This window comes from Lycorma delicatula, chromosome 9, assembly GCF_047948215.1.
Source record: "Lycorma delicatula isolate Av1 chromosome 9, ASM4794821v1, whole genome shotgun sequence".
NCBI classification, from domain to species: Eukaryota; Metazoa; Arthropoda; class Insecta; order Hemiptera; family Fulgoridae; genus Lycorma; species Lycorma delicatula.
In genome coordinates, this window is record NC_134463.1 from 6,021,407 (window position 1) to 6,048,418 (window position 27,012).

Consider the following 27,012-nt stretch of genomic DNA (forward strand, 5'->3'; position numbering starts at 1 on the left):
TAATTTGTAACTATAATTTTAAATGATAACACAATGACTTTGTTTTCAATGTCTGTATAAAAATAGGATTATGTTGTGTGTGTTAATATATAATTATACAAAAAGTATAATGGAAAAGAATTAATACGCCCTAAAATGCTTTGTTTACAAGTTACAACTAGTTAAAGATTTCACTCTGAAATGGATCGTACTAAAATTTTTAGGACCATATATGCAGTAGCTTTTCAGCATGGGATGAAAAATAATAAATTGGAGTAAAAAAACTTTCTTTTTTATGTATGATGTACAATAACTTTCTTAGATGGGCAATAAAAACATAAAACTTTTAAACAAAACTTGTAGAGAATTAATTTTGAAAAAATTAAGATAAGCAGAAAAAATAGACGAGTTAGAAAAATTCAAAATTTATTTATTTAAAATTTATTATTAATTTTCATTATCCCTTCTAAATTGTGAAAGAGAAATATCCCTGTCATTTATAAATAAAGAAAAACTCCCAGCAACAAGGCTTTGCCACCCGAATTTAAATGTAACCCTTGATGTTGATGTGTGTATATACAACGCATGAGAGTCACATGTAATTCCATGAACAATGTAACATCGAACCAATATGTGTTCTCATTGCACTGTTTGTTCACTTTCCTCCAGGTTGCTTCAAACGCCAAAATGTTGAACCGGAAAAGGATGTCAGTGTGTAACACCCACCCTTGTATGGCCTCAAACTCATGTTCGTCGTCACAATACCAGGGAGCTGTGCTGGTAGTCTGCTGATATTATTCACACCACCCATAATCACAACATAGACCCACACAGAAAAATTATTAGTTAGATCCTCTACCTTGTGAATTAAAGAAGATATATGACCCCCTCAGATCTCAAATCTTCAATTTCAAGTATTCCATTTTTAAATGTACTTAAAAATAACAAATTTGTTAAATATTTTCTTAAGATTAGCTACACAAAATAAAAATAAAAAAAATCAAATCCTTTTTATGGGTTTGAAATAATCTTAAATTTATTCTTATAACTTATATGAGCTCAATGTAAACCGTTCTTAGGTAGACATGTCTACTACATAAGAAAATGGATTAAATAATGTTGTATTTGGTAAGTTTTTCAGATTTCTTTTAAATGAATGTAACTAGCATTACTTGCAGGATAAAGAAAACTGTTTAATGCCTTATTTATGAAAATTCAAAATTTTTATTTCAGTGAAAAATCTTTTACTTAAGACCACTACATGTATTTTTGTTTTGTAATTCTCTCAGTACAAATTTCAAAAGTACATTCTCATTGTAAATTTTATTTTCATTTTAGACTTCTCATTATATGATTTTAGAATTCACTTTAATTATTTTTGAAATTATTTTCAGACTATTTCTTTATATATCGAAGTCATGACGTATTTGTGAAAATTTAGTTTTGTTGTTTCAAAATCATACCTTATATATGTATGTATCACATTCACACAAGACTGTCATCTATGATTTTATTTAAAAATTTGGTTAATTTATTATAAAAAAATTGATTGATATGTACCTTTTTTTTCGTAAGAACAATGTCTGGGAAAGAAGCCCACTTCACTTTTTATCATAATGGCTTTTATAAATGCTGATCACAAGACAATTATATTTTTTGGAGTGGACCATCAAAGGCTAATGCAAATATCACTGTTCTGATTTCACCTTTTTTTTCTTCAGTCCACTTCCTACCACTGGGCTTTTTTCTTCCACAGGTATATTCAGATTACCCACCGGGCTGGTCTACTGGTAACTCATCATTGCAAATCAGCTGATTTCGAAGTCAAGAGTTCTAAGTTTCAAATTTTAGTAAAGGCAGTTACTTTTAAACAAATTTGAATAATAGATTGTGGATACCGGTGTTCTTTGGTGGTTGGGTTTCAATTAACCACACATCTCAGAAATGGTTGGCCTGAGACTGTACAAGACTACACTTCATTTACATTCCTTCATGTCATCCTCTGAAGTAATACCTTACAGGAGTTCCAGAGACATATTCAGATTATACAAGAAGTTTCTAAATTCATTACTATTTGCAAAATTTTACAGTTAGATTGAATTTTTGCATTTCTATTTTAATTTGTTTGATGTAACCTTGTTGATTTTTAAATGTTACCAAGTTTTCACTGTAGATTCAGTCATCCTCATCATATGTCCAAGAAATCTTAATTTTTTTCTATAATTTTCAGACTGTTTTTATAAATGATATATTTCTTTTTCAAATTTAGTAGTAACTTCCCCAGTAGTTGGGTAAAAAAATCTTTTACAGTGAGAAACACACAATATCAGATGATGAACAATAAGTTGTATGGAAATAATTGTAAATGGTAAAATTAATACATCTTTATAATATCAAGTTATTAAAAAAAGGATAAGGCAGCAAACTTTTAATTCTTTACAGCCTGAAGAATCCACAACACATGAATTAGCATCATAAAAATAGAAAAGTCTATCAAGTAAATTAAAATGTTTACCTGCATACTGTATTATACATCTGGTTGAACAGTTAAAATTTATTTGGAAGTAGTTGGTCAATGCGTTTTCATTGGCCAGTAACATGCTATTCTCATCTTTGTGAAAAAAATCCCAATTTCACAAGAAACTATGATGAGCTTTAAAGTGGGAGGAGAATGGTGTAGTTGCTGATTGGTCTAGAGTAATTGTAGATCAAGTAGATCAAGAAGTAGATGTTATGATTTTTTTATTATTATTATTATTTCAAAAATCCTTCTCTGAAGAGAACTGACACCTTGTCAGGATAGGACCTTGAACCTCTCTCTTTTTCTGTTTAGCCTCCGGAACCACCGTAAGGTATTACTTCAGAGGATGAATGAAGGATGATATGTATGAACATCAATGAAGTGTAGTCTTGTTCAGTCTCAGGTCAACCACTCCTGAAAAGTGAAACCCAACCACCAAAGAACACCAGTATCCACGGTCTAGTATTCAAATATGTATAAACATAACTGCCTTTATTAGAATTTGAACCTTAGAACTCTCAACTTCAAAATCAGCTGATTTGTGATGATGAATTAACCACTAGACCAGCCCAGTGGGGTAAGACCTTGAGCCTGAATGAACTGATCGGAACTATGGTTCCTCTGGGTGCATATAACCCTTTTTCATCACCTATCCCTTTTTTTATCTTTAATTCCTTTAGTTCTGCAGGTGTAAGCCTGATTCTGCTTGGCTGCTGATGTTTAGGATGCCATGATCTGTAGTTTAAGTTTATTATTCGTCATATCTGATAAAGGACTGTGGGCAAACTCATGGACTCCAATTTCTTGACTTGATCAGCAGCTAGAAATCCTACCTTTTCATGATCCGCCTCGTCCCTATAAAAGTAAAATAAAACATTAGTAACATAAAACATTAGTAACAAAAAACATTTTAAATCAGCCAATCTCTGTGACCACTGGTTATTAAGCAATACTGGGTGCAGATTTACTGAATGTATTTAGTATTTATTAATGGGCTAATGACATTTGTGATTTATATCAACTAAAAAAATTATGAAATAAAAAAAAATTCAGTATAATTATTTATTAATTGTTAATGAAAAAGGTTAATTGATCAACAATTTCAGTAATAATTTAAAAGTATTATTCAAGGATGATTATAACGTTGACCTGTTATCAAGTTCACTTGATAACAGAACTAACAGAAAACTAAGTTTTCTACCACCTGAATTGTGTTAACTTGCAATGTTACTTCAAATGGGTATAATTACTGACTTATTGAATTACTGTAGATTATGCTGATTTTATTTTTATTATTATAAGATTATTCTCTCCTGAATCGAAGCAGTGTATGTAAAACTGATTGTTTTACAACAGATAACAGTATATTAATTTGTTGTTACACTATCTGTTGCTGTTTTTCTTAAGGGGGGTTATGCGTGTAAAGCGCCTGAGTTACATGAGGAAACAATCAAAATTGCTCTCTTTTGAGATTAATGAATCCCATATAATGAAGAAATTGAATGCTGAATGTTTATTGTTATGTAATGGTTTTCACATATGATGTGAAACCAACAGTGTATTTGATTCAATGAAGAAAACAATGGAATAAAAGTTTACTCTTTATTTTTCCTAGACTTATCGTTCTGTGTATGGTGGTGTAATTTTCTGCACTATCTTGTGCTGCTTATCAATTAACTCGCAACCAATAGTTGTTTGATAATCATAATAGTGTAAACTGAATAAATCCAACTTCAGGTTACTATTCTTGAATCAGGGTAATTATCTGAATGCTAACAGTAAATTTGTTTTTCTAAATCTCTTTTAAGTTAAAAATTCAGTATAAATATAGTTTATTAAAAAAAATTAATAATTTTCTTGGGTATAACTGAATAGAATAACATACAATGTTTAACCCTAAAATTGCTGACTATATTACCTTCTGCCACTAAGAATTTTTAGGCGTTTTGCAAGCAATTTTAAAAAAAATTATTTTTCTTTTACAACTCTCATAAAGTGTTATACATAATTTTCTTTTTTCATAAATTAAAGACTAATAATATAATAGTGTAGTTGTATTTACAAAGTTGTTTGTTTGAGAATCTCTTGAAATATAACAAAAAAATAAAAATAAAAACAATTTCACTTTCAAATGTTTTGGTCCACATAAACCAAATAAAAATTACACCTACATAATCTATTAATACATAATGTTCACAATTTTATGGTGATCAAGAAAATATACTATTTTTGCTAGCTTACATTACTAGGAAAAATATTATGTATACCCTATACACAGCATCTTGCTCTAGGGAACCCTAATTGGATTCACCCTCAGTATCTTCAGGGAGATTTCTTTTACTGCCTGCCTTATTTAGCCACCAAAAGTGTTCCAACTTATGGAAGTATTGTGGGTGAACACCACAGTTACAACCTGGGCACCAGACAAAACTGCAGATTTTTTCTGAAAGTGGAACAGACCAAGCACAACTGCAATTTTATTCCTGGCAAGTGCACCAGTTGATGTCCTACATCTTGTGATTCTTTTACTAGAAGATTTCAAATTGTGTCAAAAAAAAAACAAATAGAAATATGCCAACTGTTCCTCCAAGGGCAGTTGTTTATGCCAGGATTTATTACTTTGAATTCTTCTTCGAATAATGATTCTGGCTCAGGAAGATATGCGTTTACCCATTTAGGCTCTGTGTTTAACCACAAAAATCAAAAATCGTCTATAACCACATCATTATATTCCTCGCCGTCTTATTAACGTAAATAATCACGAATTTCACTTCTTATTATTACTTTTACTTATTGATAATTCACTCGTATTTGATGACCAAATCGTAAATGAAAAGTATCAGTTTAGGTTACAACAACAAAAAACAGTTGGCCGGCCTCCGTGGCGCGAGTGGTAGCGTCTCGGCCTTACATCCGGAGATCCCGGGTTCGAATCCCGGTCAGGCACGGCATTTTTACACGCTACATTGTCATCCATACCATCCTCTGAAACAATACGAACCGGTGATCCCCACAAAACATGCCCGTAATTTGAAGGTCTGCTAATCACACATATTTCAATAAAAATGTTAAATTATACAATATATTTATAGAAAACATTTTTCTCTTTAAAATAGTATATAAAATATTAACATTATCTCAAAATTAAGACGCTGTAAAAAAAAAAAACAGAGACGAAATGCGTCCCGATCGCAACTTTAGCAGTTGAGACCGTCGCGATCGCGACGCTTAGCGGTTGCAGGGTTGCAGTGTCATATCAAAATCTATAATGTAAAAATAAAAGTTAGCCTTTTGTAGAAAACAAACTAACGCTTGAAAATCTAACTAGGTTATAAATAGCAGTATGCTTTATTCAGTTAGAAATGACATAAACAACCCCTTTTTTTTAAAGCTGGAAGAATAATTGTGTACCTTCTGCGCACATGTTACTTTAAAAAATCTGATGTGGATACCACATGACTTCCTTGTACGCCTATTAAATTACATATACACATTTTTTGCTGCACTTCATTTAAAATTATTTCATTTGAAAGCGAGATACGATCCTCTACACAATTGCTGAAATATTAGTTTTATTAACATCAAATATTTATACAATTCCACAATCTTACATGAAATATTAGAATAGAGTAAAAGTCCCTTTATTACTCGTATTACTAGATCAATATTATTCGCATCTTTGTGAGTTGCTGATTAACAAATGTTTTAAGATTTCTGGTGTGTCGTATAAACAAAAGTTAATAATAATTAAACTATTCCGTTTAGTGTACCCTTGTATACCGGTTACAAATGTTAATTTCGATCTAAAGGTGTAAAATATTTAGTTTTTATTATTGGATTATTTGGTGAATAATCAAAAATGAAAGAGAAACAATCATACAGGAAAAGAAAAATAGCATGAAGTATATCTCAAAAAACCACAAGAAGATGAATATGAAGGGAAGAAAATTTTAAAAACAAGAGAAGAATAAAATTAATTAAGAGAAGATAATAAATATAAAGAGGAAGAAAACGTTTAGGCCAAGTTAAGAAAAAAATGGTTAAGAGAGTATGATGAATATAAAGATAGAAAAAACTTAAAAACTAGAGAACGTGTACACAAATTAAGATCAAAAGAATTACATCAAACCAAATAACCCTCCCTTGGGAGGGGGTACGGTTAAAGGCAGTCATATAAAAGACGACGTTATCACCGAGGTGATGAGTCACCAATTCCACGTGCGTCGAAGAGGCGACTTATCACCTAGGTGATAACGTCGTCTCTGTTGTACGCCGCCCCGGTATGGGCTGATGCGGTTAATGTCCAGCGCAACAGAAGAAAACTGACTAGCAGTCATAGGAAGTCGCTTCTGGGGGTAGTTTCGGGGTACCGAACGTTATCGTATGATGCACTGTGCGTGCTTTCTTCGGTGCCCCCGATAGAATTGCAGATTAAAGGACGAAAACTAAGGGCGTCCGGTGTAGCTAAAGTTGAGGCCATTTCTATTATACGAGAACAATGAAAGGTGGCACGGGCGGGCTCAGCAGTGGCCGCATGGACAAGAAGAATTATCCCGGACCTGGATGCTCGGCTAGATCGCTCTCAAGGTGAATTAGATTACCACACAACGCAACTCATGTCGGGACATGGTGCGTTTGAACAATACCTGCATAGGTTTGGCAGGAGAGAGTCACCGATCTGTTGTTACTGCGATGCGGTTGACGATGCCAAACACCCTATTTTTGAGTGCAGACGATGGGAGGAACAACGTATAAATGCAGGACTGATGCGTACCCGACCGGAGCAGCTCTCGGAGTGGCTCTTGGCTATATCCGGAAATTGGAATAATTTTGCAATATTTGCAAGAACAGTAATCAGAATAAAAGAAGATGAGGCAAGACGACTGGGATACTGAGGGGTGTAGTTTATAGTAGGGCTGGGCGGACAGCCCCGTTACTGAGGGTTCACATGTCCTGGTGTGTGGGTTCCCGTGATGGAGCAGGGACTCCTGGGGTCCGTTAGGTGCGAATGATTGAAAAGACCGAGACCCGGTCTCCGGGGGGGGGGGGGTGCTGGGAACGGCATAGCCGGGCCTGGTTCTTACGTCGGAGATTAGAGGCAGGCAATTAAAAGTTCCGGAAGGACACGTCCCCGAGTCGAGTATACTTAGTCCGGTTCGGGGATGTAGGGCAAAAAAAAAAAGTCCCGGCCTACTGGGTGAACGACCCCCACGGGGAATGGCATAGCCGGGTCCCGCGGGGTCTCAGTGGGTTGAGCCGAAGTCAACCTCTGAGGGTGTGCAATGCATTAGCTGATCCACCCTCCTAGTTATGGGAGCGATTAAATGATTGGCAACAAAAAACAAATAAACGAAATGATGATCAACTCCGATCTTATGGAGAGTATTGCCTACAGTATCGGAGGAGTAATAAACTAAACGATAAGAATTTTTAGCAATTCATTAACAACGATCGGGTATGTATGCCTCATTGTATATATTCTTGTGAGGGCCTATTTTTCAATCACTCTGTAGTTAACTTTAATGTAGATTATTAAACAAAAATTCCAGAATAATTAAATAAAATTAAACGGCAATTAAATTAGAAAATCCAAAAATAATACGATTTTAAATTATAATTTTCAATTAATTTTAACTTCAATTGCAATCAAAAAGGGAGGTGCACAACTACATGTGCTAAATCCCAAATTTCAACATCCTACGGCTAATTCTTTTTGAGTTATGCGAGATACATACACATATACATACGTACGTACAGACGTCACGCCGAAACTAGTTAAAATGGATTCAGGGATGGTCAAAATGGGTATTTCCGTTAAATAATCGATAAGATGGATAGTTCCATATGAAAACCGAAATGTTTCGTGATCACGATACTTCCTTTACTTCGTACAAGGAAGTAAAAATAATAGATACAATTTCCACCATTTGTATAGGACTATTATACATTGTTTTACGATAAGAAACTAAGAATATATTCGCAAAAATTATATGTTTAGTCGGCTAGTCATAAGAGGGAAAAATGTCAAAGGTCAAGTAAAACTTGACTTGCCGTTTAACTTTATTCTATATGATAAAGAAATTGTCTGTTACTTTGACAGATGAATGTATATTGTTTTCTAACTATAAAACGCAGGTTACTAATCATGCAGTTACATTATACATTTGTTACATTATAAAAAGTTACTTATGTTTGTTGACAGGGAACATAGAAGACTATTTTGCATTTTTTTTATTTTATTTTAATGGCTTTTGATGAATGTATTTTCTTTTTACTTAGTTGTTTATTTAATCTTAAAACTAACTTTTAATCGTATTTGGAAATATTTTTTATTCATGACATTAAAAAATTGATAAATTTATTAAGAAAAAAGGTAAAAATTATTTATAAATATTATTTGCAATTTAAATGAACAAATAAAAAAATTGAAAACCGGAAGCAGCAAACATTACTAAATTTTACAGATGTGGGAATGCAGATTACCTGAATGTTATAAGAAATTTAAATACACGTAATATTTGGTCCAAGATTTAATCTGGCAAAACCAGATTAAAATAAATAATGTAAATATTTAAAAGGTTATTTCATTTCAATGATGTTTGAGATTTGGTTTATTGAAAAGACTTCAGTCGTCTATATCCTTATTTCATATCCTTTAATTTTTACGTTAAAAATTAAAGGAGATATTTCACAACTTTTACGAAATTTATTGATTACAAAAGCGAGTTGTTTACCGTTATTTCTCAAAACTAAAAATGTTATTTTTATGTAACATAATAATAAAATCGAGGATAAAAAAAAGAGAAGAAAATATGTTATCCTTTTTTAAGATATATAAGGACATACTTGTAAGCTAACGACTTATCATTATTTTTAAAACTATTTCATACATGAATAAAGGTACATGAAAAAAAAATCAACAAAGAGGAAGTAGATTTTCATATATGTTTTCATATTTTCATTTATAAACTACAGAGAAGTGAATTTTTCATATCGCATCAATAGAGTATTCAACTTCCACGTATATTAAGCATTAAAAATTCATAACATATGAACGGTTGAGGCTTGAGGGTGTAAGCTATTTCATAAATCAGATATTTTGTGTCCAATAGAAAGGAGGAAAAAAAAGATATACGTATTAGATAGATAACGTTCTCTTTCCGCTGCAAATAAAAATATAAATAATTCATATTTAAAAAAAAAAAAAAAATAGCTGAAGACTAGACAAAAAAGGAAACCTTATGTGAAGAAAACAGCTGTTCATACACATCACTTTTAATTCAAGTATAAACAGCTTACACTTCAACTGAATGATTTCTTTTAAAAATTTTCCCTTTTATAATACCTTACCTGCTTCCCTTTAAAGTAGTACTTTATGTTATCTTACATACTTCCGTAAGGTGTGTAAATAAAAAATTAACAAATTATTTAAGATAATCAGCTAATACCGGTTTTCAGGCTATGTCTCAAACGATAATTACTTGATTTCATTACAAAATAGTATAGTAATAAATTGTATCCTACTAGCAGACTATTTTATTAAAAATTAATCTTTTTATTACTTTATTGCTTTTATTTGTTATCTAAATAAGTACATAAATATATATATGTATTTTTTTTTGTCGTCGATTGGCTTCGACGGCTCTTTGTAATTTAGAACCTTGTGGTAGCCCTGAAAAGGGCGGTTTTTTTTGCGTTCGCTCTGAAAGAGCTGTTGGGTCCGGAAGCTGGTCTCCGGCGAAGTCGACTTTGCTGTAGTCGGGAAGTTGAGGCTCGTCCATTGAAATCAGACCAGGCTTCCCCTCAGCGGCAGTTGGGTTCCCACTACAGCGTGACAGTGGTGGACCCCAGACCCCGCAGTGTCGGGTTGACATCGGTCGTCTTTTACCAGCGCGGCTGAGGCGGTTCTCCTCGAACGATCCCACGCTGGATCGGCTCCTGCTGTTAAATACCCCGCCAGGGCGATTGAAGCCCGCGAGCTGGAGCGGGAATGTTGCGTCCGCGTCCAGCGACTTCCTCGGCGGGCCGGTCAGGCTTGCTGCTCCGGCGGGGATGTTGACATCCGTCGGGAGGTCCCACGGTGAGGTGGCCAGGGGGATCAATGAAACAAGGTTAGACTGAGTTTCGAATCTTAAAAAGCGGTGAATATCCATATCCACTGCCACTAGGCAGTGGATATCGGTGTATTTCGATGGTTGTCGTTCAGTTAACCTCACATCTCAGGAATGGTTTAAGATGGAGGTCGATTATTTTGAAACCCGCATCCTTCAGATCACTCAAATCACTCAAAGTTTCGGGTCGTTAATGACGAAACTGTTACTCAGAAGAAATTAGAATACGGCTATATTTTTATAAATCGAAAGGCTTTAATTTTTTTTATTCTCAATTTACTTCAATTTATTATTCTTTACTTTAATTATTATTCCCATAAGCATGAGTTTAATGAACACAGGAGGGTCGTGGCTGGACGGGAAGGGCTAGCGAAACTAGTCAAGATTGGTTAAATATCCTCTGACCGCGACGGGAAACGCAAGTAACCATTTAGCGCGGTGAAGAGCGACGGGGATGCTGGATTTTAATAAATATTTATTTATAGAAATAATATTACTCTCCTAATACTTAAATAATACTACTTAGTGTTATTTAGTGACTTCTGTGACTGAGTGGTAGGTTTGTCTGTGATTCATTCTGAGATTCTGGGTTCGAGTTTAAGTCAGGCATATAGTAAATTTATCACATGCTCCAAAAAATTCATTTCATTATTATTCATCGGGAGTTGTTACAGGATGACAACCAAAATAAAAACGAAATATAGAGGATTAAATTTTGTTGGGCTTTCTCTCCTTCAAGTCAATTATAGACATTAAACACATCTATTCATTATTTTGAAGGGAAAAGTTGTAAATTTTTATTTGTGCTAAAAAAGCCAAATCTGAATGTTCATTTAATGTGTATTAATTACATACTCAATTTTTTTTTTTTTTTTTAGCTATTACTACCTTGAATATTTTTATTTTATTCTATGCCGGTTTTATTTATTTATTATTTTTACACACATAATTAATATTTTTATATATTGATATTAATTATAATAACTTTTTTTTTTGAAAATTATTCAGTTTATAAAGTTGCTCTGATAAGGTTTTTTCATAATTTTCTTTGACTCTTCCAGGCAAATGCCAACAGTCATATCCTTTTTGGTTATCAGAAGAATATGACATAACCATTTTTGATGTGATCTATTTAATGTATATAATTATTTTCTGATTTAAATGAAATACTATTTATTAATTTTACTTTCCTTTTTTTTTGAAAAAATAAAATATTGAAATACTTAGCAATATTAAAAACTTTCACTAAAATGATTTGTATATTTATTTCATATTTCAGTATGTGTGTAAGTATAGTATATATATTTGTGTGGGTGTGTGTGTGTGTGTGTGTGTGTGAATGGGGAGGGTGTTAATTCTACAATTTTCTTCAGAAATACAATGTTTCAGTAGGAAATTTCAGTTTGGTTTTCAACTTAACGAAGTTTATTTACTGTTTGTTTTGTAAAAGTAGAGGTCTGGACAACATCAAAGTCAAGCTTTATAAGCTGGATTGCTTTCAGAATAATATCTAGTAGCATTATTTTGTGTATAGAAGAGTGAGAAGGGTCTACACCTTTGTCAAGTAGACTTTGTACGACTAATATAAGCAAAATAAATGTGTAACGTAATTTTCATAATAAATCTTGTTTAGAATAATAAATACTACTTGAAAGAAAATAGAGCAATGCATAACAAATTCTTCAGTTTTTAGATTAAAACAAAAAAATCATGTTATAATTTTGTACGTTTATTTTTCGTCTTCAGTCATTTGACTGGTTTGATGCAGCTCTCCAAGATTCCCTATCTGCCAATCGTTTCATGTCGGTATACACCCTACATCCTACATCCTTTACAGTTTGTTTTACATATTCCAAATGTTGCCTGCCTGCACAATTTTTCCTTTCTACTTGTGTCTCCAATATTAAAGCGACTATTCCAGGAAGCCTTCATATATCGCCTATAAGTCTGTCTCTTCTTTTAACTATATTTTTCCAAATGCTTCTTTCTTCATCTATTTGCCGCAATACCTCTTCATTTGTCACTTTATCCACCCGTCTGATTTTTAACATTCTCCTATAGCACCACATTTCAAAAACTTCTAATCATTTCTTTTCAGGTACTCCAATTGTTCAAGTTTCACTTCCATATGAAGCTACACTCCAAACATATACTTTTAAAAATGTTTTCCTGACGTTTAAATTAATTTTTGATGTAAGCAAATTATATTTCTGACTGAAATCTCTTTTTGCCTGTGCTATTTGGTGTTTTATATCGCTCCTACTTCATCCATCTTTAGCAACTCTACTTTTCAAATAACAAAATCTTCTATCTCAGCAATCTTGTCTCTTCCCATTTTTATATTCAGTGGTCCATCTACAGTTTTGCTACTACATTTCATCACTTTTGTTTTGTTGTTGTTTCTTTTCATGCAATAGTTCTTGCATAGGGCTTCATCCTTGCCATTCATTTCTAAATTTTTTTACTCTCGGCTAGAATTACTATATCATCAGCAAATCTTAGCATCTTTATCTTTTCACCTTGCACTGTTACTCCAGATCTAAATTGTTCTTTAACATCATTAAATGTTAGTTCTATGTAAAGATTAAAAACTAACGGGGATAAGGAACATCCTTGTCAAACTCCTTTTTATTACAGCTTTTTTCTTATGCTCTTTGATTATTACTATTGCAATCTGGTTCCTGTAAATATTAGCAATTGTTCTTCTAAGTCTATACTTGAACCCAAATTTTTAAAATGGTAAACATTTTATTCCAGTTAACATTATCAAATGACATTTCTAAGTCTATAAATGCAATGTATGTTGGTTTGCTTTTCTTTAATTTTCCTTCTACTATTAATCTGAGTGCTAAAATTACTAACCTTGTTCCTATACTTTTCCTAAAACCAAACTGGTCTTCTCCTAACACTTCTATTCTCCTTTTAATTCTTCTGTACAGAATTCTAGTTAAGATTTTTAATGCATGAGTAGTAAGTAATTGTTCTGTATTGTTAACAATTATCTGCTCCTGCTTTCTTTGGTATAATGACAATAATACTCTTTTTGAAGTCTGTTGGAACTTCCCCTTTTTCGTAAATATTACACACATCACTTTGTATTATCTATCACTTCCTGACCTGCACTGCACAGTAATTCTGCAGGTTTCCCTCTATCGCAGGACCTTTCTGCCATTCAAAATTTTTAATGATCTATTAAATTCAGATCTCAGTATTGTATCTTCCTTTTCATCCTCTTCAACTTACTCTTCTTCCTCTATAACACCAGTTTCTAATTCATTTCCTCCATATAACTCTTCAATATATTCCACCCACCTATCAACCTTTTCTTTCATATTATGGTGTACCATATTTATTTAACACATTATTAGATTTTAACTTATGTATCACAAAATTCTCCTTAACTTTCCTGTGTGCTCCGTCTATTTTACCAATGATCATTTCTCTTTCTCCTTCTGAACACTTTTCTTTCATCCACTCTTCTTAGTGAATTTGCATTTCTTGTTTATTGTATTTCTTAATTGATAATACTTCCTTCTTCATCACTAGCATTCTTTAACTTTCTACGTTTCTATCAGTTGCAATATATCCTTTGATATCCAAGGTTTTCTATCAGTTCTCTTTGTTTCACCTAAATTCGCTTCTGTTCATTTAAGAATTTCCTTTTTAACTTTCTCCCATTCTTCTTCTAAATTTTCTATCTTAAATTTTTTACTCAGACCTCTTGCAATGTCCTCCTCAAAAATCTTCTTTACCTCCTCTTCCTTAAGCTTCTCTAAATTCCACAGATTTATCTGACACGTTTTCTTCAGGTTTTTAAACCCCGATCTACATTTCATTATCACTAAATTACGATCGCTATCAACATATGCTCTTGGATATACTTTGTATTCGACAAGTTGATTTCTAAATTTTTGTTTAACCATGATTTAATCTATCTGATACCTTGCAGTATCACCTGTCTTTTTCCATGACTGTATTCTTCTACTACGATTTTTAAACTGGGTGTTGAAAATTACTAAATTAAACTCATGCAAAACTCAATAAGTTGGTCCCAGCTCGTATTCAGCTACATTATTTCCTTTCTTACCTTTTCTAATGCTTGCATTCCAATCTCCAACTATTATTAAATTTTCATCCCCTTTTATGTGTTTAACTGCTTCATCAGTTTCTTCATATACACACTTCCTCATCATCATCATGGGTACTTGTAATCATATAGGCATTAACAATTGTTGTCGGCTTAGGTTTTGATTTTATCCTTATTACAATGATCCTATCGCTAAGCTTTTTGAAATACTTTACTCTCTTCCCTATCTTCTTGTTCATTACGAAACATACTTCTGCCTGCCTTTTATTTGACGCTGAGTTAATATAATAACCTGACCAAAAGTCGTTTTCCTCTTCCCACCAAACCTCGCTAATTTCTACTACATCTACATTTTACCTATCCATTTCCCTCTTTAAATTTTCTAACCTACCAACCTTTTTTTAGACTTCCATTTTTTTAGACCTTCTTTCATGCTCTGATTTGAAGAATGTTATTTTTTAATTTTCTTGTGACCCCTTCCTTATTAGTCCCCACCTACAGATCTGAACAGGTGATTAGTTTACCACCTACATCTTTGTTACATGAAAATGCAGAGAGCTATGTCTTCTTGGAAAAAAGTACAGCTGTTGTTTTCCATTGCTTTCAGCTGCACAGTACTCAGACGATTGAATGCTGTTGATATGGCTGTGTAAGTCCTCCTGATCTATGCCCTTAACAACAATTGAAAGAGCTGCTACCATCTTTCAGGAATCATCCCTTAGTCTGGCTCTCAAAACAGATACCTCTCCAATATGGTTGCACCTTTGATCCAGCTACTCTGTCACTGAGTACTCAAGCCTCCTCACCATTGGCAAGGTTTCATGATTCATAGAGGGAGTCTATGTTAAAGAAGTAATAATAAAATAAAGTATTTGTAAATTTGCTTGTCATTAAGCAGCACATTTTCATTCGTGACCGATCGGATCTTGAAAAAAAATAACCCTGGTATCATTATTAAAATTATGCACTAGTCAAAGTTACTTTATATTTAATTATCATTAAATTTATTATTAATTAGAAGTCGTATTAGTGGACTTATCTTTGAATAGGTTTACGCTGGTATATGGAAGCCATATTAGTTATAGAATAAATACAAACTGAATATAATTATTGATTAAATATTAAAAAACATGACTGCCAAAAGAAACCATTGCTGACAATCATTGCACTTTAATATGGAATAATTGCTAATGTAGGATAATTAAAGAACGTGCGGTGACAATTTTGTATGTAGTATTTTTATATAGAATAATTTTTTTTTCTAATTTTTTAATTTTATTTAAACATTATATATATATATATATATATATATATATATATATTATACACATATATATCTCCGCGTTGGATTCCAACACAGAGTCATAATCTAAATCGGTTCAGCCATTGAACTGATACGGAATCGTCATACACCAATCCATTACACTCTTTTTTGGGCAGTCGTGTAATAAATCGGTACTAATTACTATTATAATTTTCTGAATTACGTCTTTTTTGTCGTTACTAAATCAATGGATATAGTTTTATCTTAGAATATACTTTCACATTAATTTCTAGTAACAGATGTAGCTTTATAAACAGTACATTCATATGATATGCAGCGTTAAATAAAAGCCATTTCTGAATATATCAGTTAATTTTTATTCCGGTTTGGTTCCATCGTAATTTTCATTATACTAGTAAATACTCCGTTGGAATTTTGATAATTGGAAATCTGTTTGCAAAGATACAACAACATATCCGAATAACTGTGATCTATCAGATCGAGAGTGTATCTTCTTTCTTTTCCTGTTTAGCCTCCAGGAATTACCGTAATCGAGAGTGTACCTGGTGCATGTAAAAGTTACTCTTAAACCTACTAACGAATATCTACTTTGAAGTTTGAAAATCAGACGATTGTATGCAGAGATATTATAAGAGACCTCATTGCATCTCCCAAAACAGCGCCCAAGGGCACTCCCCTGGAGTGATGAGAGTGCTCTCATCACTCTAGACATTCACGCAGTCGCACAGAGCCCCATGGAGCCTATTACAGAATTTTTTAAAATTTATTTAATATTATTTTTTTTTTTGTCTTCAGTCATTTGACTGGTTTTATGCAGCTCTCCAAGATTCCCCATTTTATTTTATTCAAATAGAAATAATTTCATTCTATTAAAATCCTGCTCACTGTGATAGACGCACACAGTCACAGTTCATTAAAATTTGTGCTTCAACCGGCAAAACATACATACAACAATACATTACACTCTTTTTTTGGCATAGTGCAAAAAGAAACGGTGTGAAATGAAAAAAAAATTCTTTTTATATTATAGCACTATAAATACACTTTTTTCACCCGATTAAAAATTAAAAACAAAATGTATATATATATTTTTTTTCAAAAATGTTATGAATGGAAAATGAGTTAAAAGAAAAAAATGTCCTCTAATCTTAAGCAATTATTGATTGGAAAATATATTATTAAATGGCAAGTAATTAATAAGAAAAACCTTAAAAGTATAAAAATTTTCTTTTTTCGGACATGTAGATTTATACACTATTTTTCAGATGGAACAGAATTAAAATTTAATTTTTAATTGAGTTGGAATGTATGTTTAAATTTACATTGTAAAAGAAAGAAAATTAATGAATAAATCTAAGATTGAAAAAAGGATAATTCTACAATGAGAAGTAATTCTCTCTATTTCTCTCGCGCCCGCGCGGGTTTGTTTAAAACGCGTATACATTTGTTGATTTTTTTTTTACATTTGATAGACTTTTTTCACCTGATTAAATTTCTAAATTAAATTGACGAAGTATGTGTTTAATTGGTTTTCTTGGTTCCAAAATTTACTATTATACGCCGACTTCTACGTATTCAGCAACTGGAGTATTTATTTAATTAAAAAATATATCCTGGAATGGTTCAGAATAATATTTCTATATATAAAATTAAATAAAATAAAGTATATAATTAAAAAGTTGTCTGAAAATCATAAAATAGAAGACAAAAAAAAACCAGATATTTGATTTACTAATAAAACGTTTTCTTAGGTTGAAAAAACATATTTTGAAAAAATACAAAGTATTTCTTTTTTCATCAATAAATTAGAAATTAAACAAACCAAGACGTGACGAAAACTACACCATATTTTTTTAAGTATCTGTTCAATATTTAAAGACGTCAAAGAATGCAATTTCTTTTTACTTCCCTGAAAGAAGTAAAGAAGTATTGCGATCGCAAAAAATTTCGGTTTTCAGATTTCAACAGAAATATCCATTTTGAAGTTTCAGCGTGACGTCAATACGTACGTATGTACGATTATGTATACATGTATGTACGTATTCGCACAACTAAAAAATGATTAGCCGTAGTATGTTGAAATTTCTGTTCAGGACTGTTGTAACATCTAGTTGCGCACCTCCCCTTTTGATTGCAATCGGCTGATCCAAAACTGCCCAAAAAAGCCCTAAATCCAAAAAATCCAATATTTTTTGGATTTAGGGCTTTTTGGGCAGTAATAAGCCCTCATTGAGAGCTTTTCTACGATATATCAAAAGGGGTACTTATTTTCATTAGTTCCAGAGTTATAGCGAAATGAAATTTTAATTAATGAAATATTTGGATCATAAGGCGAAGGCACATCGGTTTGAACCAGACTTCATATCCTTTTTATTTTTAATTTATTTCTTAAATTTTTTTTTTAAATTAAATATATTGTTTTATTAATTATTATTAACCTGTAATTGTAAAAAAAATTACAATAAATAATTATTATTAAATAACAATAATAAAAAAAATCAGAAGTTATTAGTGAAATAGAATTTTATGTACTTTGAAAAATGTGAATATGTAATTTAAGAGGCATTATTATGTGTGTATATGTAACAGATTTAGTGAAATATCTGATTATTTAATATTAATTGAAAATTATAATTTAAAATCGTATTATTTTTTGATTTTCTAGTTTAATTTCTGTTAAATTTTATCTACATTAAAAAGTTAACTACAGAGTGACTGAAAAATAGACCCTCACAACATATAAACTTAGGCATACATGCCCGATCTTTAATAAGCCCGATCTTTTAGTTCAATACTCCTCTCATTGTCGGACAAAATTCTCCTTAACTCAGAGTTGATCATAATTAACTTTATTTATATTATGTTGCCAATCATTTAATCGCTCTTTGGTTTGATATAATTCTTCTGATCTTAATTTGTGTACACGTTCTCTAGTTTTAAAATTTTCTTTCTTTGTATTCATCATCCTCTTTTTATTCATCATCATATTTTTATTCTTTTTTTGGTTTTAGTATTTAAATTACTGTAAGACTTTCACTTTTAACTAATACAGTAATTTAATTACTGTTAATAACTTAGTTACTTTTAAATTACTTGTATTATTATTATTTTACTTTGCATATATATGATTCAAATTTAAAAAAGCAAATAAAATACTAATTCTTGTAATTTGGATTTTGGACTTTTTCTTAACTGCTGTAAAGCTCTCATTGAGAGCTTTTCAAAGATATATCATAAATGGTACTTATTTTTATCGGTTCCAGAGCCAAATGAAAATTTAAGTAATGAAATATTTGAATTTGACAAGGCACACCAGTTCGAATCACTTCATTGCCTTTTTTTTAACCTTTTTTTTTAAATTTAAATATTTTGATTTACTAATAATTATTAACCTCTGTTTATAAAAAAATTACGATACATAATAATTCAATAACAATTAAAAAAAAAAAAATGAATAAATATCAGAAGTTATTAATGAAATAAAATTTTATGTACTTTTAAAAATGTGTGTATGTAATTTAATACGCGTAAAAGGAGGTAATGCGGTGTCAATATCAGATCTATTATTTTTTTTTGAAAAAATGTGATTGATATGGCTTCCCTCCAGAGGAATAATGGATTTTTATGCAAACAAGAGTAAAACAAGGTATTGAAATATAATAGAGCACAATGGCGAGTCAAATACATATTTAGACATGAAAATGCAAATTAATTAATTAGGAAGTTACATAATTTAATTACTTAGGTAATAAATTAACAGAAAATGAATGACAAATGGGAAATGTTAAAAGGGTTCTACACCTAGAATATTTTCTTAATCCAACGATCTCAGCAGCAAAATACCGAGGTACAATGGATAACAAATACCGCACCATCATATAATTATACCCATCCTTCGTGAAAATGAAAGTTGTTCGCTAACATTTTTCTGTGAATGGCAAGACTTTTAATATTCCTTCCTCCTACATATCCATCTATCTCGAGTATCAATAATACCTTATCTATCTTGTATATAATGTTAAACCAGTGTAACTATTAATTTATACGACGATTGATTACAGTCGTGGTTTTTGTTTGTATTCTTACCCGACTAAGTTTTGCTAGGCACACTCACTAGGTGCACTGAAAACGGTTACAAAATTTTGTTGTTGAACGCATTGCAATTGTTTATGCGGTCCCAAATTACGGGCATACGTAACATTCTATAACAGTACGGTTTTCACCTATTCATTTTAAAAGGTTCATATTAGTAGATATGCTTTTTTTAAATTTCGATATGTTTATTATATCTAAAATAAATTAAATTTAAACTTTGTCAGGTTTGTTAAGAAATAAATAATTTCGGGATATAGTTAATAAAATTATAAAAAAATCATATCTGTTAAGCCAGTTATTTTTTTAAAAAGCCATTCATGAAGACTTTTGAACAGCATGAACGTTGTCCAAAATGCTGTGCAAAAAAACGCACGTTTTCTATTTCAGTATGCATAGATATAAAAATTTCTTAAAATCAAGTAAGTTTAGACTTTATGTAGAAAAGAAACCTGATGATATCAAATTTAAAAAAAAAAATTGTATCAGCGTGGCATTTTATAATATTAAGAATAAAGAAGTCAGAACAAATAGAACGATTTATGATTTGGATATGTTTATTTAGGATATAAGTTATTATTATATTTATATGTTTTTTAGGGATCATTTAGTGGTTAATTCATCGCAAATTCGTTGTTTAATAGCTGATTTTCGAAATCGAAATTTCTGAGGTTCAAATTCTAATAAAAATTAGTTTCTTTTATAGAAATTTGAATACTAGACATCGGTGTATTTTGGTTATTGGAGTTCAGTTAACAAGATCTCTCAGGGATGGTCGGCCTGAGTCTCTACAAGACCTCATTTACATATCATCATCCTCATCCCATTAGACCGTAGGGGTTGTTGCTTATTGTTCACTAGTTGAACAGATTGCAACGAACATAGGAAATAAAATAATTCGGATATGCGGTGTTGATACATTACTAAATGAAGTTGTATAAAAAGAGATAAAGAAGTCGGTGACAAAAGTTTTCAAAAAGGACAACTTTGGACGATTCTGCATATGTTATACTGTACAGCAATTAATGAACTTGATTAGAATCAAGTTCTTCAAGTTCATTTTGTAGAAGGAAGAAATTTATTGAGGTTAAGAGATCTGTAGCAGAATAAATAAACTGGTTTTATGATGAGCAGCCCAGTTTTTCTTCAGCCAATTGAAGACCAATTATAGAATATAAATGTTATGAAATGAAAATAAAGAAGACCCTTTGACGAATTTTAAATGTGAAGAACAATAAAGAGAAAATGGATAATTGTATGTCCATGATCGATGCGTTTGTGAAGTTCATAAATATTTACTTTAGGAAACACATAGGACCACCACACTCTACAACTCCTTGTGGGAGTAATCAAAGACTATATCTTAATTTCGATATATAATGAACAATAGAACAAATGCTGGAGCAGAATTTAATTAGGATCATAACTTTAATACTCTTCATACTGTTTAAGGAAAATTGTTTGAATTTTAAAAAAAGTTGTAAAATTTTGCTAACATATCGGCATATTCAATACCTTTTTACCGATTCGTATTTCTGAATACTTTCAAAAATTAACTTTTTTAGACGATGCAAAATCTTAAAGAAAATGTTTGAAAATGAGTATTTAAAGCATTTTTTCACTTAAATTTAGAGTAGTCTACGCCGAACTGAATATACAAGAAGAAAACTGCTGAGAATGAAAATTTACTTAAAGATTAAATCCAGACGAGTACATGATTAAATTTTCTATTTTGTTTTCATCTTTTCATTACTTAGTTGAATATATTCTCCTGCACCTTTTTCTAAAAAACATCTTTTAATACGATAATAATAGTACAATATTACATTTTAATAGATTCTTTTCTTGTAATATGGTAATAATGATAATAATAATAAAAAATATATTACGAAATTTCAAAAGGAAAATATTAAATAATAAGTAGAAGATATAAAAAGGAGAAAGGTGAAAGTAGGACAGAAAAATATGGTTGGCGTATGAAAAAAAAGATTAAAAAATGAGACTTTTTTTACCCCTTTGGTTCATGTTTAATATTTTCTCCAGAGATCTAATTAGGAAAGGTTTATTCAATTATTATTTATTACGGTTTAATAAATGTACAAATATTAAAAAAAAAAAAGAAACGGTTGAACTTTTATCAATAGTTCCGTACCGTATCATTTATGCTGTTAAATTTTCTAATATAAGAGGTGAAGAAAAGGGATTAAGAAAGTCCACCCTTACAGATGGCTTGCTAATCCTAAAGTGAAGCAGTGCTGATGGTATGGATGGAACAGAGAAAGACGAACTAAAAGAAGGAGAGAGGGAGAGAATAAGTGAATTTTCCTTCCCCCAATTTACCTCTCTACAGTAGTATTACCCTGGCCGTCGTCACTTCTCTACGCTAACCCTGTACATGATTAATTGGACACTTAACCGCTAAAGCCTTTACGCTTACCCTTTCTGTAACCCTCCACATTAGGTTTACTTAACGCCTTCTACTTTTTCAATTTAACTAACAGATTTCTGATAAATCATATGAAAGAACCGATTGAATAATCTTCTTATTATTACTATTATTTTATTTTTTTAACACTCATATATCAATAGGTTTAATAAAAATCATGTTAACAAGTTTCAAAGAAAATATAGATTATCAGTAAACAGTGGTTTGTTTCCATTTGTGAAAAAGCGAGCTAATTTGAAAAGATTTGGAAAATCTTCTATTTTTCCAGACCCTGAGTTTTTTTGGTATTTTCGCTTAATTATATATACGAGTAATATATATATACACACTAGCCGGCCCGTCTATCCAGATCGGCCAAGACAAATCTCGGAGCCAGTTCAGGGGCTCCACGGGGCATCCCGGGGCCACGGGTCCTAGCCCAGGGCCGCAGAGCTCTCTTCGCTCCCCATTCCCATGTTGCAATGGAACGGCGCCTTGGAAACCCGCAGAGCTCGCTTCGGTCGCCATTCCCGTCTACCCAGAGGGCTCTGCCCGTGGACCCCTACACTGTTATCCTCATGATTGTGAAAACAATACTGATAAATAACAAAGTATTAAGGCTTTATTCAAATTTTAAAAAAGAAACTAAATTACAAAAGATAGAATAATAGTAGCTATGGTAACACACACTCACCTTTGACGATGAAATATTCAAAACTTATTTCTTTGCCATAATAACGAAGTAAAAGGATTAATCTTATTCTCTTTTAATAAATATCTTTAATTTACAACTTAATTTAAAAGCCTCCAATTAAGTTATTTTGTAACAGCAACGCTGTTATTTTTTCTGGATGCAAATGCAAATCGGTTTTTAAAATTCGCTGCACAGATCGTCGAGAAATTCCAAGTTGTGCTGCCGCTTTTTTTGTTCATTTGCCTTTCAAACTGTCACATCCCATCTTGCCTGCCACAAAGCGTAGTCCTGCTGCTTATATCCCGAACTTTTTCTAAAGTCAACTCTCCTGACTTTTTACAACATATTGCTGCTGCATCTCTGACGCGAGTAGATAAATCGGCTTCACTCCAGCAATTACAAAGATTGCCTCACATGAAATCTTACTGTAGCCTCTCGTCACTGCTAACAACAAGAGGCGTCGGGCCCTCAATAATATATCCCGATAACTTTTTAAATTCATCCTATCCGCCCAAACAGGCGGATAGGTGGATACCGTAAACAAATAACATAATTGCCTAGCACACGTCTTTGTACAGGATACTCATGGTCTTAAAATTAAGACCCCGATCAGGACTGACCACACGTCGAATACCAAACAAGGCATTACAGGCCTTCTTTGCGACATATTGTAAGTGCTCTTTGAATCAAAAATTCTCATCAAGAAACACCCGAGGTACTTTTGAATTTCAGTTGTATGATAACGGGGCGTTAGGGTCAATTTATAATCATACTAATGACTTTAAATCCCATAGATAAAAGATGTCGAAGGTGGGAGAAAGACGGCTATCTTACGTCCATCAGTATAAATACGGTAGCGATGGTTGGGTACAATTGTAGCAACTCTCAAATGATATCGTATCTCTCCCGTTATAGTTGATAAAATGTAAACTTATGTATTCCTAAAAGACTCAAATACTGGATGTTCTAAGAATGTTTAAATTATGAAAAAGTGAAAGATATTTTAATTTAAAAATGAAACATGATTTAAATACATACTTCGCCCTAATTAAGGGCAAAATATAAGGGCGAACAATATATATATTTTATTAGTATGGTATTGGCGTACTGCTATACTGGCCAGTTCAACAGTATTTCCTTCTTTATTTTCAACCCTTGTTTTCCCACTCACTCCTTCTTGTTCTTCTTGTTCTTCTCTCTCTCTCTCTCTCTCTCTCTCTCTTGTTATATATTTCTGTCCATAAGTTTACTAACTATAAATTACAACCGTATTACACCGTCTACTTATTTATTTAATATCATTAGATATAATAATAAAATATGACCGAGGAACATATGATTTATTTCATAAAGTTATAACGAGAAACTCGGGTGAAATATTAAATAAAATGTAATTATATATAAAACATCGTGTTCATGTAACTAAAAAAATTATAGTCATGACAGATTTTACTCGCTTGGATCGTAAACTGATTTTTTTTTTTAAATTATGATTTACTTCCATTAGAGTACATTTTATTTTAAAAAAGTAATTGTAGTGCCATTAAAATAAAAATTGTAATAAAAGAAAAATTTTATTGTATCAACGTTACCATAGTAACCGACAAATTCATTTATTGAAAAGATAGCATTTATAGACACAGTTGCCTTCGACTTCGCCCACTTGAATTTTGGATTTATACGTAGAATAAATTTTCAAAAGAAACATGCGATTTTTAAAAAAATCCTATCATAATTTAAAGATTTATATTTTATGGTAATATTGGTAAATTAGTCTGTTTATTTTAGAGAGGTTTTGGAAACCAATCAGAATTTTTTCTTTGAAGGCGATTAATGCAGATATCAAGCTTCTTAATGAAAGCATGGACTTAATTTTTGTCGTGTTCTTAATATTTCAGTAAGCTAACAGTAATAATATATGCTCATTAGAATGGCGTTTGTTTATCCTGAAAAAATTCATCTCGCAATCCCAATAACCGGGTTAACACTTTCTCCCGCTTTAACCGTTTTATTTTAATGGGACTGAAAATAAATAAAACCTTATATTGCTGTAAAAATCCATCACTAAAAAAATTAACAATTATTAAAATAATACCGGTAAACAAGATAATTTCAAGTTCATAATCCGACCTTTGCAAGTTCTGCAAAGTTATTTTAGTCATCCATATATATATTTGTATATGGAAAAGAAGAGATTTTTTCTTTTCGTCAATTTCATCGCATAGTTTACCAAAAGGTATAATATTCTGTAATGGTCTACTTTTAATAAAAATAATAATTTCTACAGCTTTAACGGCATTTCTTTTGTGGCAAGAGGATATCTGTGAAGGAAGCAGTGCGTCCAACTCCACCCTTTGTGTAAGACGATCTTTTAATTTTTTTTTATAAATCCACTGTTTCCTGTTATGCCTTTTCAACATCACTACATACCGCAATACATTTGTCCAATCGTTTTAGTTTTTGGTAGTTTCATAAAAAAACACCAAAAAGACATTGCCCTGTTGCATTACAAGTATTGATTTGGAAAATGACATTTTCTTTGATTGATCAGTTCTTATTGTATTCATACCTCACAAAACATAAGAACTGAGGAATGTTTTCCACGTCTATTGATTCATCAAACTGAATTCTAAAAAAATCACTCGTTCACTTGCTGAATTATGTGATCGCGAACATCGGCAGCAATGTCATCTATTCGTCTTGATACTGCGTCATCAAAAAGCGGAATTATTTTCAATGTTTTTGCTTCTTCACACCTATTAAAACCCCGGCCAAATAACTTGTAGTAGAAAATATGAGATTTTCTTCGATTCCGGTTTGGAAATCTAATCTGATTTTAATGCTACGAGATAAGATGCTTCAAGTGTACTTTTAAAAGGTACGGCTTTATTTACAAATAGAAGTTTGCTGATTTCTCAAAGTATGTAATATTCTTTCAAAAAATTCAAAGGGTTTGTTTTTACGATCTGGATATTTAATTTCCAAATGTGGAATTAATTTTGATGGTTTTGTATTTTTATCGGACAGGGCTTGAAACCAAAAAAACCATAGTTTAACTGTCATTGTACAATGTTGTCTTTTTACCAATCGATTTACTGGGGATGTATAAGGTTCACTTCATTTTTTTCACAGACTTATCCATTTTGCCCAAGAATCTTAACTGAGAAAAAAATTTTACACCGTTTGATCGCTAAAACCGAAGTCTCATTATTATTTTCAATGAAACTACGCTTTTAAAAACTTAAATAAAGGAACCAGACGCACACTTTACATCCGAAAATAAACTGACGTCCTTTAATCTTTTAACGCCTACTTTATACTGCCGAGAGCACAACGGATTCAAATGTATCATACGCATGTTCAAACATGACGGTCTCAAAGCGAATATTATGAAAGAGAGAATTCATACCGGTGATTAAGTGTTCGCGCGCCTCAGCACACAGTATTTGAGTGCCAAACATAGCGTACTATAGCACTTTTCATCGCCTATAGGTGCGACTTTATATGGTATCATAGCATCGCATTATTTACAATTCAATTTTCATTTTGCATTATGAATTAAATTAAAAGAAAAAGAAGACGAAATAAAGAACCAAAGAATTTTTTTAGAAATATACGAGTAGCTTAATATATTTATTAAGCTTTAAAATAAATACAGGAAGATAATTTGAGACGGACAAAAGAAACAAAACTAAGTATAACTGTATTTTGAATACTGTAGTAAATAAAATTAACTCCTTATATGCCTTTTCGTTTGGTACGTTCACAGACATAATCGCTTAACTTCTTGAGTTTTCGAAAACGCACAGAACATAGTT

At 31.7% G+C, this 27,012-nt stretch overlaps 1 long non-coding RNA gene across 1 annotated transcript in view; it reads right to left on the minus strand.

Moving 5' to 3' along the window:
• Positions 1-1,252: 1,252 nt before the first annotated feature.
• Positions 1,253-27,012, minus strand: part of LOC142330142 (uncharacterized) — a 343,972-nt gene continuing 318,212 nt past the window's right edge. Inside the window, exon 4 of the long non-coding RNA XR_012757701.1 lies at positions 1,253-3,355. This is a non-coding gene — a long non-coding RNA (uncharacterized LOC142330142). The remainder of the gene's footprint in view (positions 3,356-27,012) is intronic.